The sequence below is a fragment of the Entelurus aequoreus genome, linkage group LG09 (assembly GCF_033978785.1).
Source record: "Entelurus aequoreus isolate RoL-2023_Sb linkage group LG09, RoL_Eaeq_v1.1, whole genome shotgun sequence".
Classification (NCBI taxonomy): Eukaryota; Metazoa; Chordata; class Actinopteri; order Syngnathiformes; family Syngnathidae; genus Entelurus; species Entelurus aequoreus.
Genome location: NC_084739.1, coordinates 19,076,453 through 19,093,299, shown reverse-complemented (window position 1 = coordinate 19,093,299; position 16,847 = coordinate 19,076,453). Strand labels below are relative to the sequence as shown.

Genomic DNA, 16,847 nt, shown 5'->3' with positions numbered 1-16,847 from the left:
TGTTTGAACCTGAAAACGCGTTTGTTTCAGGAAGTAAGAACACACATTTGTTGCCAGAAGTCAGACGTGCGCTGCTATGGAAACGGAAATAAATGCACTGAAGAAATCAGTCCTGTCATTGATTAAAATTATCAAAATACGGTAAATATTGAACATATTACATATTGTTATGAGGGTGTCTGTTACTACATCAGAATCAGAATCAGAATCAGAATCAGAAATACTTTATTAATCCCAGAGAGGAAATTAAGATTTTCAGCACAATCCCATTCAAGAGCAGACAAACATTACAGGGAGACAGAACAGGATCGCTGAAGGGTCTGCCAAATTCCGGCGCACTTAAAAAACAGGTGAGAAACAGGTCAACGCTGGGGAGGGGTGGTGAGAAAAAAAACAAAAAAACATTCAGCCTAAGCCTGGGCCGTGGAGAGGGGGTCCAGACTGAGGCCAAGGGAAAGCAACCTCATAGCCATAGCACACATTGGCATGTGTGTAAGAGGGAAACATCAAAGAACACAAAGGACATTAAAGACATTAAAAGAGCAGAGCTGATGCAACCAGACATTTCTACATACAGCTACAAAAATTAAAACAACAACAACAAAACAACATATACACTGTGGTGGCCTATGCGGTGTTCCACGCCATCGTCTGCTGGGGTGGGGGGAGCATGGTCAGAGACAGGAGCAGACCCAAAAAAGCAACCAAGAGAGCCAACTCCACCCTCGGCCGCCCACTAACTCTCGGCCAGTGTCCAGTCTGCATAGATGAACGGATGCGTCTAAGGAGTGTCCGATACCTGCTCATTCAGCCAAGACACTGTGAACCTCTATATATATATATATATATATATATATATATATATATATATATATATATATATATATATATATATATATATATATATATATATATATATATATATATATATATATATACACTACCGTTCAAAAGTTTGGGGTCACATTGAAATGTCCTTATTTTTGAAGGAAAAGCACTGTACTTTTCAATGAAAATAACTTTAAACTAGTCTTAACTTTAAAGAAATACACTCTATACATTGCTAATGTGGTAAATGACTATTCTAGCTGCAAATGTCTGGTTTTTGGTGCAATATCTACATAGGTGTATAGAGGCCCATTTCCAGCAACTATCACTCCAGTGTTCTAATGGTACAATGTGTTTGCTCATTGACTCAGAAGGCTAATTGATGATTAGAAAACCCTTGTGCAATCATGTTCACACATCTGAAAACAGTTTAGCTCGTTACAGAAGCTACAAAACTGACTTTCCTTTGAGCACATTGAGTTTCTGGAGCATCACATTTGTGGGGTATATTAAACGCTCAAAATGGCCAGAAAAAGAGAACTTTCATCCGAAACTCGACAGTCTATTCTTGTTCTTAGAAATGAAGGCTATTCCACAAAATTGTTTGGGTGACCCCAAACTTTTGAACGGTAGTGTATATATACTTACAGTGTGTATATAAAACGTTGGTGGAGGGTTTTGAAGTTGTTTAAGAGGGCTGTGAAGGTTACAACAGTGACTCCCATTAGCCGCATCTTTTATCATCTTGAAAATCCTTTAAAAAAAAAAAAAAGACGTGTGTTCTTGTCTCTCATAATGATGAGCAGTTCTCCTTTGAAAGCTGGGATTGAGTTGGAGTTGAGCTTGTTCTATTTTTTTTTTTAGATTGACTAACATTCTGTGTGATTTAAAAAAGAAATAAAGAACATTGTGAACAAACTCTAACGCTTTGTACAGATCAGCCATATACGACTTATAGTCAGTGGATTCTTATCATACTGTTACAGTAGGTGACCAAACTTACATAGGGTTGTACGGTATACCGGGAAGAGTATAGTACCGCGATACTCTGAAAGGTACCGGTCCGCCGGTATCGACTTGGTATCGGATTGATACCCAAATTTGTGGTATCATCCAAAACTAATGTAAAGTATCAAACAACAAAAGAATAAGTAATTATTACATTTGAACAGAAGTGTAGATAGAACATGTTCAAAGAGAAAGTAAGCAGATATTAACAGTAAATGAACAAGTAGATTAATCATTCATTTTCCACCACTTGTCCTCAATAAAGTTGACAAAATAATAGAATGATAAATGACACAATATGTCACTGCATATGTCAGCAGCTAAATTAGGAGCCTTTGTTTGTTTACTACTAAAAGACAAGTTGTCTTGTATGTTCACTATTTATTTGCAATAAGAAACATATGTTTAATGTACCATAAGATTTTTTGTTAAAATAAAGCCAATGATGCAATTTTTTGTGGTCCTCTTTATTTTGAAAAGTACCGAAAACTATCAAAATAATAATAATATTGGTATCGGGACAACACGACACTTACAGTATGTCATGAAATATCAAAACGTAGCAAAAAGATGACTGGTTTTCATTAATGCTTATAAATGCTGAGCTTTGCAGTTCAGTCCAACAACTTTCAAAATTGGATTGATCTGGCGCTTGCATGGCTCCGAGAACTCTCCTCCACGTTCTCCGGTTATGCCCTCGGCAAGACAGCCATCCGCTCCAAAACCGCAAAACACTTGGAAGGAGGCTGCTGTCTCATCATTATTACTATTATTTTCCTTGAGGGGGCTGTCAAGAGATGGGCTGTCTGCTTGACAATTTCATGCTCTCCTTATCGGCTTCTCGTTCCAGCTCTGGTAATTGAAGCTGGAAGAACGCCAGTTGGAGAGAGGAGCGAGGGGTGGGGGCCTGGAGGAGAGGAAGAAGAAGGGACAGGAACAGACCGAGGGAGGGCCTTCTTTCATTCACCAGACAAAACGTGCACTGCTTCGTTCTCTTTCTGTCAACCCTGGAGTAGAGACAGTCGTGAACGGGGATCACTCTTAAACGAGGAGGATTACCAGGAATTCCCATAAGGCTTTGGAACACTTGCAGGTAATACCTTTGTAGGATGCAATGCACCTGTACTTACTACATCTTTATACGCATAGTATCTTTGCAGGTTGTTTACGTTCACTAATGCAAGACTGGTCATGGGTTGCATTTAAAATCCTGCACATTTTTTACTCTTCCGAGCAGCATGTTGAAGCCATTAGGTGTATTTATCAGTCCCTTGTTTGTGTTCCTGTCCAGAATGCACGGAAACCTCACACAAAGTTTCCTGGCTATCTACGTCCTTCTCATAAACAGACTTGTCGTTCCCTTTTCCTGCGAGCACATCTGCAAGCATGTACAGTAGTGCTGCAAGTACATTATAGATGACCATTAAATGCAGAGCATGCGAGGCGCAGTAATCTCTGGGACTTGAAGCTGTAAATATCAAGCCCGGACATGCGGCTTGGAAAGCATTAAGAGACCCCTTTGAGATAATGCTTACAAGACCTCTGGATGTCGAGCAGATTTCCAAGGAGCCCTTCTAACACGGCTTCTTGGCACTCCTTTGTTGCTTGAAGAATTTGGCAGCGGTGAACCTCCGAGATCCTTTGGCTGCGGTTTCAACAACAGAAGTTGTTGATTTTGGACCAGAATAGCTTCCATTTATAGCAGATAATTGCAGGCAGGGCAAGTGGTGTTAATCACTGAAGTTATATGACCTCCGGCAAGAAATTATGGAATCACTACACTTGGACAATGTTCATTCAGTTGTTTTATTTTGTAGTAAAATATTTTTTTTTTTTATCACAGACATGACACAAAACTATAGTCACTTGTATGGCTTTATGAATGAATGATCTTTATTTGTCATTGTGCATGTACAGGTACAGGTCCAACGAAATTTAGGAAACACTGCAATAAATTAAGAATATAAATTGTGGTAGTCAGTAACAGTTTCATATGGACTTATTCAATTCTGAGGAAAAAAATATGGAATCATGAAAAACAAATGAGTAAACACTACAAAACACCACTAAGTTATTGCACCACCTCTGGGTTTTATAACAGTTTACTGAGACATGGACTTAACTTACCTCTTCATCAATCTTGTTCCAACTTTCTCTGATTGCTGTTGTCAGATCAGCTTTGCAGATTGGAGTCTTGTCGAGACCATTTTTTTTCAAATATTACCAAAGATTTTTATTTTTAGTGGTGTCCGAACTATTTACAGGCCATGATATTGACTTTACGCATATATTTCTTCATGGAAATGTATTTTACTGTTTTTGATCCATGGCAAGATGCATTATTATCTTGTAAAAATGATGTCGTCATGCCCCAAACATCCTTTTTAATAGATGGTATAAGAAAAGTGTCCAAAATGTCAACGTAAACTTGTGCATTTATTGAAGGTGTAATCTCCCAGTGCCATTACATGACATGCAGCCCCATATCATCAATGACTGAGGAAATGTGCATGTTTTCTTCAGGCAGTCGTCTTCATAAATCTGATTGGAACAGCGCCAAACAAATTTTGAGACAGCTGTCTGTGAACAACCAACATCTTTGTCCGCCCTGAGATCGGTAGGTTGTGAGTTCAAACCCCGGCCGAGTCATACCAAAGACTTTTAAAATGGGACCCATTACCTCCCTGCTTGGCACTCAGCATCAAGGGTTGGAATTGGGGGTTAAATCACCAAAATGATTCCCGGGCACGGCACCGCTGCTGCCCACTGCTCCCCTCACCTCCCAGGGGGTGATCAAGGGGATGGGTCAAATGCAGAGGACAAATTTCATCACATCTAGTGTGTGTGTGACAATCATTGGTACTTTAACTTTAACTTTATTTTTTACCTTCTTGAAATACCTTCCCATTCTTGCTTGATGTACAACTTAAGTTGTTCAACAGTCCGGGGTCTCAGTTGTGGTATTTTACGCTTCATAATGCACCACACATTTTCAATGGGAGACAGGTCTGGACTACAGGCAGGCCAGTCTAGTCTCCACACTCTTTTACTATGAAGCCACGCTGTTGTAACACGTGGCTTGGCATTGTCTTGCTGGCGTCCATGATAACGTTGCTTGGATGGCAACATATATTGCTCCAAAACCTGTATGTACCTTTCAGCATTGATGGTGCCTTCACAGATGTGTAAGTTACCCATGCCTTGGGCACAAATAAACCCCCATATCATGACAGATGCTGGCTTTTGAACTTTGCGCCTAGAACAATGCGGATGGTTATTTTCCTCTTTGGTCCGGAGGACACAACGTCCACAGTTTTCAAAAACAATTTGAAATTCGGACTCGTCAGACCACAGAACACTTTTTCACTTTGCATCAGTCCATCTTAGATGAATTCGGGTCCAGCGAAGCTGGCGGCGTTTCTGGGTGTTGTTGATAAATGGCTTTCGCTTTGCATAGTACAGTTTTAACTTGCACTTACAGATGTAGCGACAAACTGTAGTTACTTCCAGTGGTTTTCAAGATATTGACTTTATCCATATATTTTTTCATGTAAATTATTTTACTGTTTTTGATTCATGGCAATTTGCATTATTATCTTGAAAAAAATATGTCATCATCCCCAAACATCCTTTTAATTGATGGTATAAAAAAAGTGTCCAAAATGTCAATGTAAACTTGTGCATTTATTGAAAGTGTAATCTCCCAATGCCATTGCCTGACATGCAACCCCATATCATCGATGACTGAGGAAATGTGCATGTTTTCTTCAGGCAGTCGTCTTCATAAACCTTATTGAAACGGCGCCAAACACAATTTGAGACACAGCTGTCTGGGAACAATCAACATCTTATTTTTTACCTTCTTGAAGAAGTTTAGATAATCCTCTCCTGTGTTTCAATTGATATCTCTCGTGTTGGAGCCATGATTCATGTCAATCCACCTTGTGCAACAGCTCTCTATGGTGGGAACACTCCTTTTTAACTGCAAACTAATGATCAGATTTAAACTGAGGCAGGTGTTATTGGCTTTGGAAATGAAAATGTATACGGTGGTCCCATAATTTTTTCTTAGAATTGAGTTATTCCATAATTGTTTTCACTCTTCTTGGGCAAAAAATTAAACTGTTGACTACTACAATTTATTTTCTTGATTTTTTGTTTTTGTGTTTCAAAAAGCCACAAAGTTGACATTTGAAATGTCTGTAGTTTTTATGTCTGTTATCTGCTTTTTTTTCTACAACATTAAACAACTGAATGAACATCCTCCAAGTCTGGTGAACCCATATTTTTGCCCGTACTTGTACTACACAAAATAGAGCGGAGCTCCTGAAGTCGGAACACAAGATGACTTCTAAGGTTTTAATGCACAATAGATTAATTCATTCCATGGTTCAACTGTCGCCATCAAAACACTCTTGTTGAGTACTAGCAGTAATAACTGTCATACTACAAATATGAAGGTTTGTTAATCACTGTGTATAGTCAAACAGAATAAAGCAAAACAGGTTATATAAAATAATTCAGCGCCTGATCTTCTAAAGCAGTCCTTTTCAACTGGTGCCACACGGGCCACATCTGGCTCACCAAAGCTTTTAATTTGTCCTGCCAAACATCACCCAAATAGGCTTGATGAAACCATTCAAACTAGGGTTGCTCATGTATGCAGTACTACCGCCACCCCACAAGGGGCAACAGCGAAGCATTTGAGTCACAGGGTGAGTAAAAAAAGATGGCGCTATCGACTCAGAAAAAAATATATAAATAAATCGTAAAAATCAAACAAAGTATGAATGTATTGAAATTGCTGATTTTGTGATGTATTTTGTATTCGTGGTCGTGTTGTTTTTTTTGGCTGTTTAACTCTGCCGATCAAATCTCGTTTGATACATGTAGCCCTGAATTTGACCAGGAGAGGGTGATAAAGCTACACCTTAGGTTTAAAAGTTTGCAGTTTGGCTGTGTATATTTAACTTCTATATGCATAAACATATGTAGTTTACTGTGTGAATGGATTAACACTAAACCTTCTATTTTATTTATGTAAAATATACAATATTATTCATGCAATATGCACCATTTCCATCCATCCATCCATCTTCTTCCGCTTATCCGAGGTCGGGTCGCGGGGGCAGCAGCTTAAACAGGGAAGCCCAGACTTCCCTCTCCCCAGCCACTTCGTCCAGCTCCTCCCGGGGGATCCCGAGGCGTTCCCAGGCCAGCCGGGAGACATAGTCTTCCCAACGTGTCCTGGGTCTTCCCCGTGGCCTCCTACCGGTCGGACGTGCCCTAAACACCTCCCTAGGGAGGCGTTCGGGTGGCATCCTGACCAGATGCCCGAACCACCTCATCTGGCTCCTCTCGATGTGGAGGAGCAGCATATGCACCATTTAAGTTATACTTTTGTAAAGTTTACATTTTCAGTCTTACGAACCTAAATGAAGGAAGAAGTGCAAAGAAATGCAACTGAGGGAGGAAAATAATTCAGAAGAAGAAACATCAATCAACAAAACCTCTGGAGCTTCTGTTTCTTTATGCTGTTTACTATGTGTCTGGCTGCACACGCTGGAAATAAGGAGTGAGGGCAGAATAATGGATTTATTGACAGTGCAGTGTGAAAGCCGATGTTTTTACTTTGCAACTAACTAATTTACAAAACATTTACATTTTGATATCCGTCCCCCAAGCTCTTTAACTCTTGAAATTGGAGCCCTCTTCATTATGTAGTAAAATAGCCCTGGTCTAAAGGTTTGCGTGTATTAAAGCATGTGCAAACTTAAAAGTGTATGCAAAAAAAATAGGGAGCTCAATCCATTCAGCGTGTCCGTCTTCATGAATATGCAGAATATATACTCATTATCAGATTGCCCACAATGCTGGGGGTCGGACATGCAAATATAATTATTCAGCACTCACAATATGATTTATCAGGACTCAAACTGTTCAGCGGTTGCTGTTTTGTGTCTAGAAAGTATGTGCACAGTGGCAGAGTTATGCACAAATGGATCTGCAAAAACAGACAATGGAGCGATAATCCTCCATCCGTGTTTAAACTGTCAGGAATAAAAATATTAGACCTATTGTCTATCTGGTAATATTATTTCATACCTGTCGGATGACTTAAAGGGTTGATTAAAAACAATTCTATTGATTCGATTTGTTGTCTGCTGGTGTTTTTTTTTAATGGCATTCGTTTTTATGAAAACAACTTTTTCCAATTTGCTATTGCTTGCATCTTGATTATTCCAGACGCACCATCATAACACCATCGCCTCTCCGAGTGCACATTCGGCTTGCTAAAAATTGGTTCTGTTGTTCAGATTGAACTTTTATATTGCCCAGAAAAAGTGGTACATAATATTTGTGTGCTGCATGTTCAACAACATAAAGAAAGCACAGGTTGGAGTATGTTGAAATAGGGTGGTCTGCATCACTTTTGCAATTGTTATCAACTGTACATACAGCCTTAGTGGATCACCTTCCACACGCACACTGAAAGTACATGCAATTTTATAGTTTGCACATGCTGTTTAGCACTTTGTAGATCAGGCCTAGCTAGCTGGTGCAGGAATTAATACTCATTGCATCTTGAGCCTTGTGGTTTCTCCCTATGTGTGTACTGTGTGTTCAATTAATAGGCAACATTTTTAATTGTAAAAAACACTAACACATTTTCAACGCAGTAAAATATTCTCCCAGCTTAGTATTATTTATGTTAGCATCTAATCATGTGTGCTTTAATCAGTCATTCTTATTTTGTACGGAGTGGTAAAATGACCCAGTTCTATGCCAGAGCGAGAGATTTTTCCTGGTCTGTGGTTATCGTCACACTTATTGTTGATACAATCACTGCTACACTTCTGTGTTAGAATCATAAATAAGCCAAACAAGCCAAAGACAACGATAAACACACACTTTAGAGCAGGGCTATTCCACGGGTGGCCTGGGGTTCGGTTCAAAACTTGGGGGACAAACAATTTTTTGCGGTTAATTCCTAAAACCACAAGAGCGCTCCTGTTGTTAAAGGAGCTTGTCAACACGTTGGCAAACATTGTAACCTCCTAAAGGCCAGTGGACACTTTTATTTGAGATAAAAGGGATATTTTTTTAAATGTGTAATTTTGATAAAAGAAACAGACAAATGCCCACACAGAGGATGTTGGTTTTCAAATAGGAATAATAGTGAATCAGAATAGTTTTATTGCCATTGTTTGAGAACGGGTTCACAAACTAGGAAAGAAGTTTGACTCCCAGTCCTTAGCTTTCTGGAAATGTGGCCCCTTGGACAATTAAGTTGAATAGCCCTGCTTGAGTTTCCAGTGGGGGTTGGTCTCCGCCAGGGCTGCGCTCTGTCACCTATCCTGTTTGTGATTTTCATGGACAGGATTTCTAGGCAGAGTCGTGACCATGGCGGAGAGGGTTTACGTCTCGGGGGGATAAAGGTTGCGTCACTGCTGTTTGCAGATGATACGGTCCTGATGGCACCTTCGGTTCGTGACCTTCAGCTCTCACTGGATCGGTTCGCAGCCGAGTGTTCAGCGGCTGGAATGAGGATCGGCATCTCCAAATCTGAGGCCATGGTGCTCAGCAGGAAACCGATGTTTTGTACAGTCCAGGTAGAGAACAAGACTGTGTCCGAGGTGGAGGCATACTTGCCAACCCTCCCAAATTTTCCGGGAGACTCCCGGATTTTAGTGCCTCTCCCGAAAATCTCCCGGGACAACCATTCTCCCGAATTTCTCCCGATTTCCAGCCGGACAACAATATTGGGGGCGTGCCTTTCTTCAGGTCCATGCGGACCTGAGTGAGGACAGCCTGTTGTCACGTCCGCTTTTCCTCCATATAAATCACTTTATAACATCTATGGCTTTTGGAGAGTGCACAACTACACACACAACAAGAAGGAGACGAAGCAGTAGAATGAAGAAGAGACAGTCATGGCGACGACGAGCAAGAAGAAGAAGTACGCTTGCAAGTTCCAAAATGATTGGAAACAAGAATTTCAGTTAATCTAGGACAGCTCGAAGGGGAAGGGGTATGCTGCCTGCAAATTTTGTAGATCAGACTTCTCCATTGAACATGGTGGCCGAATGGATATAGACACTCATGAACGGTCAGAGAAGCACAAGACGGCAAATTAAATTTCACAGATGCTGCCCATACCTATGCACCTTCAAAGGCTGTGCTACTGGCTGCAAAGCATTGCACTTTCAAATACAACAATGAGTAGAGGAGTGTTATGTGTGTGTATATGTGTAAATAAATGAACACTGAAATTCAAGTGTTTCTTTTATTTATATACTTATATAAAATATATATATATATATATATATATATATATATATATATATATATATATATATATATATATATATATATATATATATATATATATATATATATATATATAGCTAGAATTCACTGAAATTCAAGTATTTCTTTTATTTACACCTCTCCCCTTTAATATACACCTCCCCCCTTAACCTGGGAACGCTTCGGGATTCCCCAGGAGGAAGTTGCTAATGTTGCTCTGGAGAGGGAAGTCTGGGGGTCTCTGCTAGAGCTGTTGTCCCCGCGACCCGATTCCAGATAAGCGGTTTAGGATGGATGGAGCCCTGCTTGAGACCCTCAGTAGGCTCTAGTCTCTGATATTTTCTGCCACACCACACATGGTGATACTTTGAACTCTCAAGTTTTGAGGCATATTTCCAGGAAAAAAATAGTCCTACGCCAAATTAAATGATTATGTTTGCGGCATTAGACTTTGGAAGTTACAATTGCTTGCTGTAATTTGCCTATTTTAAATTTAATCTTTCTCAGATTTTAGTACATATCACTTCCGGGTAAGCAAATTGGTCTCACACAGTAATAAAACACACCCTGGAAGTATTATGTTTTTTTTTTTTACTTTTTAACTTTTTAACTTCACTTATTGCTTATTTTTCAGTTTTTGTCATGTGTAAAATAAAAAACAAGTAAATGGTCACAAATTATTTAAAAAATTAAAAAATAATTTTAAACATTTTTGTTGCCTTAAAGGCCTACTGAAACCCACTACTATCGACCACGCAGTCTGATAGTTTATATATCAATGATGAAATCTTAACATTGCAACACATGCCAATACGGCCGGGTTAACTTATAAAGTGCAATTTTAAATTTCCCGCTAAACTTCCGGTTGAAAATTCCTTTGGAGGATGACGTATGCGCGTGACGTAGCCAGTGAAACAGAGGTATGGCTTCCCCATTGAAGCCAATACGAAATAGCTCTGTTTTCATCTCATTATTCCACAGTATTCTGGACATCTGTGTTGGTGAATCTGTTGCAATTTGTTCATTGCATTATGGAGAAAGAAGCTGAGCAAGCAAAGAAGAAAGTTGTCGGTGCGAAGCGGAGTATTTTGCGAGGGAAGTCAGCAACACAACACAGTCGGTGTTTCATTGTTTACAGTCCCGAAAGATGCTTGATTGCTTGCTATAACTAGCTCGAGCTAGTAGCTAGTAGCTAGGAGCTAGCATAACAAACACCTAGGTGTTTGTTATGTGGGATTAATTTGTGGCATATTAAATACAAGCCTAGTTGTGTTGTGGCTAATAGAGTATATACATGTCTTGTGTTTATTTACTGTTGTAGTCATTCCCAGCTGAATATCAGGTCCCACCCGCGCGCTTCCAAACATTTGATCGCTTGCCCGTACGTGCGTGTCACGTACGTAACTTTGGTTAAATATATAAACTTTATGAACCTTGGGTTAGGTGAACGGTCCTTTGGGCTGAGTGAGTGTGTTGTGCAGGTGTTTGAATTGTATTGGTGGGTTATATAGACTAGGCTGACCATATTCTGAAATCCCAAAAAGAGGACATATATGCATGCCAAGGCGGGGACTAGGTGAAAATTTGCCAATGATACTCGAACTTGCTTTATAAATAATATATTTATTTAAATAAAGCATTTTTCTCCTCTGTTGACAGCAGTGTTGGCGCTAGGAATTTTCAAAATGGGATCCCAGGGTTGGGGTTGTGGATATGGCAGTTTGTAGTGACAGTTCAGTTTATGGGCAGGGTGTGTATGAGGTAGTGCAAAGGGCTGCAGAGTAATGAGATGCGAGGCAAGGGGTTCGGTTATAAGCCGCCTACCGCCCGACCAGAGCAGGTGGAGTTCAGGGGTTGAGAGGTGGAGATCCTTGGGCTCAGGGTCAAGGCCTATCTACAGCTCGCCATCCAAGACTTAGGGACCTGGCCTACGTAAACACAGGACCCGGAGTTCAATCAATGTGCGCACATAAACATCAACATTAAGTCATCTATTGTTAGACCTTCAATAAATAAATTACACTTATTATTATCATTATTAGCAATAATACTGCTAACATTAACAATTTTAAACCATCCCATGTATGTACAACATAACAAACACGACAGTACACAGTGTTGTCACTATGACGGGTGCAACATGAACAATATTAAACAATAGAAAATAACAGTGACGTCACTATGACGGGTGTAACATTAACAATATTAAACAATAGAAAATAACAGTGACGTCACTATGACGGGCGTAACATTAACAATAACAGTGACGTCACTATGACGGGTGTAGCAGTGTTCATTCATTGTCTTTACCGTAGCATAAAAAGTGCACATGGCCTTAAAACGCCACAACACTCAGTCACCATATGTAAGTGCCCAAAATAAAGACTCGAAATAAATATAAATTCAATGGGATCAGAAACATTGGAGGAAACGGGATTAAAAGCCGATGCTAACCGCCCATAGACAATACATGGGTACGGCTACCAGCTACTATTAGCAAACAGATTCACTTACCAACTCGGCTTAATAACACTCTCTCGTCGCAACTCGGCCCTGATGGTCGGTACCTATAAGTTTACAATTAGTTGTAAAATGTTGGACGGTTGTTTTTACAATATGCAGGCAAATGACAACTTTAAAACATACCGGCTTCAGATGTGCCCAGGCTTAGCCACCGCACCTGGCAGCCATCTTGGGACGGTGGATCATATAGAGCGCGATAGGCTGCAGCGGTTCACGTGAGCGCGTGTGTTAAACTCGTGAGATTAAACGTGGAAACGCCGCAGGTAATATGAGGGGATGCCATGAGAGGAAATATGTCTTATTTCCCACCCGTGTTACACGCACGCCTCCACACTTTGTTTTGTTTAACCCCTTCTTAACTCTGGACGTACATTGAAAATACCCGGTACACGCAACCCTAACTCAAAATGCCGGACATTTGAGGCATTTAAAAAAACCCGCCCGGACACCCCGGACATCCCCGCAAAAGAGGACATGTCCGGGGAAAAGAGGACGTATGGTCAGCCTAATATAGACGGGATCCCGTCCATATAACCCGCTCGAGCTATAACTAGCTCGAGCTAGTAGCTAGGAGCTAGGAGCTAGCATAACAAACACCTAGGTGTTTTTATGCGGGACTAATTTGTGGCATATTAAATATAAACCTGGTTGTGTTGTGGCTAATAGAGTAAATATATGTCTTGTGTTTATTTACTGTTGGAGTCATTCCCAGCTGAATATCAGGTCACCCCCGGCTCTCACAGCATCTTCCCTATCTGAATCGCTTCCACTCCCCACTAGTCCTTCACTTGCACTTTCCTCATCCACAAATCTTTCATCCTCGCTCAAATTAATGGGGAAATCGTTGCTTTCTCGGTCCGAATCTCTCTCACTTCTGGCGGCCATCATTGTAAACAATAGGGAACTTTGCGGATATTTTCACCCGACTACGTCACGCTACTTCCGGTAGGGGCAAGCCTTTTTTTTTATCAGATACCAAAAGTTGCGATCTTTATCGTCGTTGTTCTATACTAAATCCTTTCAGCAAAAATATGGCAATACCGCGAAATGATCAACTATGACACATAGAATAGATCTGCTATCCCCGTTTAAATAAAAAAAAATCATTTCAGAAGGCCTTTAAGTCTGTGTGTCAAACTCGTTTTCACCAAGGTTCCACATCGCAGTTATGGCTGCCCTCTGAGGGTTGCTTGTAATCGTAGATAATTAATGAATGTTATTATTATGACAATTTCATTATTATATCTTTTATACATACACAAAAAAGTATTTAGATTTTGCAATAAAAAAACTGGCAGCTCAGTTGCCAACATTTTGCCCTAAAGTCCTATTACAAAAATATTAATCTCCATCCATCCATTTTCTACCGCTTGTCCCTTTTGGGGTCGCGGGGGGTGCTGGAGATGGAATAGAGGTAGGATCAAATAAGCTCTGCTTCTTTCTACTTCTTTTCAAACATGTTGGAATGAGAAACTAAGTATATGTTATGTATCATATTGTGACTGTATGCATGTTCTAAATAAACTTGAAACATAAACATGAATCTAAGCATGGAAATGTGCCAACTTTTGCTTCAAACATGGGACGTGTAGGTGTGATCAGTTAGTTTTTCTTCAGCAAATAGGCCAACCCAGTTAAAATAAAACAACACTATTGATTTTTTACAGTAAAATTCTGGCGTTTTTCCCCCCATAAAATCTACAGTGTACAATTTGATAGATAACTTGCTGTGAAATCACAAGTCAAGCGGATATTTATTATTATTAATATTTTGAATTAATTAATTATTTTCTAAATATGATAGTGTTACATTTGTTGCATTGTTAGATAATAAGAAAGATTTTAATATATGCAATTGCATGCAGTACATGTATTTTTTCCCCGTCAAAATGGAAAGAACACATTGAGTAAGAAAAGTTAAAATTAGAGATGTCTGATAATTGCTTTTTTTGCCGATATCCAATATTCCGATATTGTCCAACTCTTAATTACCGATTCCGATATCAACCGATACCGATATATACAGTCGTGGAATTAACACGTTTTTATGCCTAATTTTGTTGTGATGCCTAGCTGGATACATTAAACAATGTAACAAGGTTTTCCAAAATAAATCAACTCAAGTTATGGAAAAAAATGCCAACATGGCACTGCCATATTTATCATTGAAGTCACAAAGTGCATTATTTTTTTTAACAAGCCTCAAAACAGCAGCTTGGAATTTGGGACATGCTCTCCCTGAGATAATCCTGATACCCACTACAACTATGCGAAGTACTATACTTTGACTTTCACAAAGTGTATGTATTTAAAAAAATTTTTTTTTAAACATGCCTCAAAACAACAGCTACAAAAAAACGAAGGCACACAGCTTCAGTCCAGAGTATACTAGAGTAATAAAGTAAACAATAACATAGTCCTCCTTTAGTGCGAGACTGCCTGCCATACTGTATAACAGGAAATTACAAACTGGGCTCAATCTGAACAGCCGATATGGGCATCTACATCAACTATATGATTTGCCTGAGAAGCTGGACAGGACAAAAAAAAAATAAATAAATAATAATAATATAATTGTAAACCGATACCGATAATTTCCGATATTACATTTTAAAGCATTTATCGGCCGATAATATCGACAGTCCGATATTATCGACAGTCCGATATTATCGGACATCTCTAGTTAAAATACTTTAACACGTATTATTTCAAAGCTTTCGTGGGCCACATTAAATAATGTGGCGGGCCTGTGCTGTAAGTGGAAACATTTGCTCTGAAATAGGATGTTTTTTTTGTTTTTTTTAAATATACAACTTTATTAATGTAAAATGTTTTTTTCCCTCCTTAAAACACAACTTTATCCATGTAATATGAATAAAGTTGTTTTAAACAAAAATATTAAAATATTGTCTTGAACAATTTTCTCTGAAATACACAACTTTATTATTGTAACATTTAGTTTTTGTATCCAAATTTACTCTTAATGTTGCTACTTTCTTCTCTTGAGAATTTGGGCCACAAAAATTCTTATTCTCAAGTAAAATATGACTTTGAGAAGAAAGATTTTTTAAATTTTTTTTTAATTTTTTTTAATGAATTTATTAATCAATCAACAAAACAATACACAACAATACCACAACAATGCAATACAATTCCAAAACCAAACCCGTCCCAGCAACACTAAGAACAACAATAAACAGAGCAATTGAGAGCAATTGAGGACACACGCACATGACACGGAACAATCCAAATGTAGTGAAACAAAAATGAACATTATCGACAACAGCATCAATATTAGTAAAAATTTCAAAATAGCAGTGATTAAAAATTAAAAATCCCTCATTGATATTATCATTAAAAACATTAATAAAAAATAATAACAATTAGAAATGAACAATATAGGATGTTTGAAAACAGATTTCAAGGCCCTGCAGATCAAAGATTACCCAACATTTACTGGGTTTTATTGCCTAAATCTGTGCGCTTTGCACGTATTTGAAATTCACGGCATGTATTCAGTAGCATCTTATTCCACGGGGGAAGGCTGCTCGCCCTCATCGTGTGTTTGCAGCCGGTGAACAATCGGGAATTTGACTGTCCGACGGGTGTAAATGAATTCCATGTGGTTCAAGCAGAGGTGTAGAAACACTGTTTGGGGAAAGTCAAACCTTGCCAGTGAAGGGGTTTTCCAGTCTCCCCAAGCTCTCTGGAGGGGAGACGTTTTGGAATAAAAGGACTTGAAGTATTGTTCGACAGAACTGTTTCATTGCTGAGTTAACATGTTGGAAAAATGGAGTCACGCTAGCGCCGTTGAACAGAGACAAATGTTTTCTGAAGGGTGCAGCTACTGTTTGCTTGACCTTAATGTGTCACCATGTGAAACAAGATTTACACGATTGTCATTTTCTATGCAGATGTATTCCAGAAGTAGTAAATCTTACAATATATCACCGAGTATCTGGTCCTCATTTGATTATGTCAGCAAGTTTCTCTCGTCCACATGTTGGAAGGCTAATGTCTGCTTAGGCTCCGAATGGACTCATTTGGAATCCATTAGTAACGCCGTTACTTTATTCTGGTGTACTTTTTCTGCTGTTACATCGCAGTTACTGCTACTTTCAGTGACATATGTTGGTACATCATGGGCTATCAGTGACGCGCGGATCGATACTGAAATA

At 39.2% G+C, this 16,847-nt stretch overlaps 1 protein-coding gene and 1 long non-coding RNA gene across 4 annotated transcripts in view; one reads left to right on the top strand and one right to left on the bottom strand.

Moving 5' to 3' along the window:
• Window positions 1-16,847, bottom strand: part of LOC133657233 (uncharacterized) — a 972,718-nt gene that overhangs the window by 505,624 nt on the left and 450,247 nt on the right. The gene's annotated exons all lie outside the window — the stretch shown is intronic.
• Window positions 1-16,847, top strand: part of col21a1 (collagen, type XXI, alpha 1) — a 100,486-nt gene that overhangs the window by 9,528 nt on the left and 74,111 nt on the right. For 2 of the 3 annotated variants that reach the window (XM_062058284.1, XM_062058286.1), the window contains exon 1: window positions 2,837-2,929. The exons of the other annotated variant lie outside the window; for it this stretch is intronic. The gene's annotated coding sequence lies outside the window, so the exon portion shown is untranslated. Of the gene's footprint in view, window positions 1-2,836; window positions 2,930-16,847 lie in introns of those variants that run through there. 3 annotated transcript variants of the gene reach the window in all.